Below are 3,166 nucleotides of genomic sequence, written 5' to 3' on the forward strand. Positions count from 1 at the left end.
CGACTCCGGCCATGAGCCAATTCTTCGACGAGTGGAAGGTCAGGTGCGACTGGACGACGAGCGACCACAGTCGACCCTGGACATCCGTCTGAGGGTGCCGAGAGGCAATGACCGACCTACATCCGACTCTCGGCTTGACGCGAGTCGTGCCGACTGGGAGAAGTACGCCGATAGCCTCATCAACCTTTTTGCGTCGAGACTCGAGGTCCTCAGTCTGGAGTCCGCTGGGGGGGTGTAGAGCTTTGCGAAGTCCATCTCCCAAGTTTTGATCAAAACTTCGGAACGGGCAATGCTCAGGAAGAGGCGTTTTAGAAAGTCCAACCCGTGGTGGACGAAACAATTGACGATCCTGAAAAAGGACGTATATAGGGCACGGCGTGCTTTCCAACGGGAAATCGCTGAGCCGCTCCGTGCTTCCGGCTGAAGTGCCTACCTCTCTTCTTTGAGGAGGTACACGAGGGAGGTGCGGAAGGCGAAGCGTGACAGCTGGTGGAAATTTGTCACGGAGGTGGGAAACTCGGAGCCATGTGGATTCGTGTACAAACACGAGGCCCGGAAGCTCCGAGTGGACGAAGTGCTCAGCAGCCTCCGCCGCGATGATGGCTCCTCGACCAACACCATAGAGGAGACCGCTAGGTACCTGCTGGAGGTGCACGTCCCTGATGACCGGAAGAACGACGACACGCCAATGCAGCGTGAAATCAGGGGAAGCGCGTTAATCGTGCCCGACGGAGACGATGCCCCGCTCTTCACGGAGGCAAAAATCGTTGCCGTCGCAAAAACCCTGAAAGTCAGGAAGGCGCCTGGCCTGGACCTTATCGAGGTTGCCGCGCTAAAGGCCGCCGTTAAGGTAATCCCCGGTCAGTTTGTTAGGCTCTTCAACGGGTGCCTTCAATGAGGCGTCTTTCCCTCGATCTGGAAGGAGGGCTCGCTTAGGATTTTCCTGAAAGGCGAGGGCAAGGATCCGAAGGACTCTAAATGTTACAGGCCCATTTGTCTCCTCTCCATCGTAGGGAAATTCTTCGAGAAGCTTCTGAAGAAGCGACTCGACCGGACGTCGATGGCGCCGGGGAGACTCTCCGATCGGCAGTTCGGCTTCATGGCCGGAAGGTCGACGGAGGACGCGATCGTTAAGCTGCGTCGGATGGTCTCTGCTTCCGAGCGGAGATACGTCTTTGCGCTGCTTTTCGACATAGCCGGCGCCTTCGACAATGTTTGGTGGCCACTAGTCCTGGAGACCTGGAAGAGGCTAGGCTGCCCTCGAAATATCTTCCAGGTTCTCCGCAGTTGTTTTAGCAATAGGAAAGTCAGCGTGTCCTTTGGAGACATTCGAGTCTCCAAGGACGCGAGTAGAGTTTGCCCTCAAGGCTCTGTTTTAGGTCCAGCGTGCTGGACAGTCATGTTCGACGGACTGCTCCGCGAACTAGAGAGGGAAATAGGTAGGTCGTTTATCGCGTACGCCGACGACCTTTTGGTCACGGTCGAAGGTGACTCGCGTAAAGAATTAGAAGAAAGAGGGCAATGAGTAGTAAATATAGTTAGAAATTAGTGCAAGAGGGCCAAACTCCAGATCTCATCGCGCAAGACTGAGGCAATTGTACTCAGGAGCGAGCCGATCAAAAGGGCTCCCATCGGTAGACGGGGAGGAGCGGAAACGCAAAGCCCACTGGGCCAAGAAAACAAATCTCGCAGCAAGACCACCGACCATTCGTTTAGGAAATGAAAAGATCGCGTTTAAGAAAACAATTAGGTACCTTGGCATCCATTTCGACAGAGACATGGGGGTAACCTCCCATTGTAGATATCTGAGCGACAACGTCGGGTCGCTATTTAATAAATTAGCTAGGATGGCGGGATGTCGGTGGGGATTGCACTTCAGTGCGCTCTCTGCGATTTACCGGGGTGTGTTCGCGCCGATGGTGGCTTACGCCGCTGCGGGGTGGGCCGACCTGTGCGCGGGGAGTGACCTGAAGGTCCTCAGGACCCTGCAGCGCCGAGCGCTCATCTCGACGACCGCTGCGTACCGCACAGCGTCGACGGAGTCGCTCTGCGTGGTTGCTGGCGCGGTCGCCGTCGACATTCTTCTCGAAGAATATTCGGCGCGGTACATGGTTAAAAACGAGATGGATGCCAGGATAGGAAACTCGGCCGTCCCGTTCACCGGGAATGTTAGAGAGACCCAGGGTCTCATTAGGGGCGAGGCGTACAAGATGTGGCAGGCTCGATGGTCTTCTTCGAGTAAAGGCCGCACGACGTACGCCTTCTTCAAAGATGTGGGGTGCAGAGTTGATGCGCGGTGGGTCCGCCCTGACCACTACGTGACACAGATGATCACCGGACACGGCAGGTTCCAGGCATGCCTTGCGTCCTTGAGCCTTGTGGAAGGTGAGATGTGTGTGTGTGTGTGTGTGGAAGGGAAGGGACACTGGCGAGCATCATCTCCTGCAATGTCCCGAATTCGAGCCGCAGCGGGAGGCTCTTCGGGAGGTAGTTCCGCCCGCGAGCTGGAGGTGACCGAAGGCGACACACTACTTCGTGTCGACTCCAGAGGCCTACTCCGTCTTCGCAGCCTTCTGTCGGGAATCCCTTTGGTTAAAGGGTCCATGTTAGATTTCACAGCGGCCTACCCGGGGGATGTCAAAGCCCCCGGGCATAGGTAAACGGCCTCGCAACCTTTGCTAGATCACCGTGGACCCGGGCCGCTGAGGTAGGAAACAATTAATAAGTACTTTACTTTCAGGTTCTCCCCCTACTTCCCTCACTTTTATCACCTAAACCCAATACCCACTCCTCTTCCCTTCCCCTCCTATCCAAAAGGGTCAGAGCGTGTGTCTGGGCGAGACACTAGTGAGCGGACCTCCCCGTGGTCCTCGTGGGTGTGGGGCGCGCGCTGCAGCCACAACGGGCGGCGCGCGCGCCACGGCTAAACCGCTCATCCTGCGAACACGTCCCGCAGGCGCTGCTGGATTTTTCCATCGCCCTTCCCCTGTCAGTGATTGACAAACGGTAGAGGTAAATGGTAGTAAGTATCGTATAGCCTTCACGGCTGAGGAAGCAAAGCGCGGCACCCTACGGGTGTCGGGCTTCACACTGACTAATCCTGTGCAGGTACTCACCGAAACATCCATGTCCGGTGAGTACCTTTTTTTTTTTTTTTTTTTTTTTT

This window comes from Odontomachus brunneus, unplaced genomic scaffold (assembly GCF_010583005.1).
Source record: "Odontomachus brunneus isolate Ranch 3 - 2012 unplaced genomic scaffold, Obru_v1 Obru_scaffold_185, whole genome shotgun sequence".
Lineage (NCBI taxonomy): Eukaryota > Metazoa > Arthropoda > Insecta > Hymenoptera > Formicidae > Odontomachus > Odontomachus brunneus.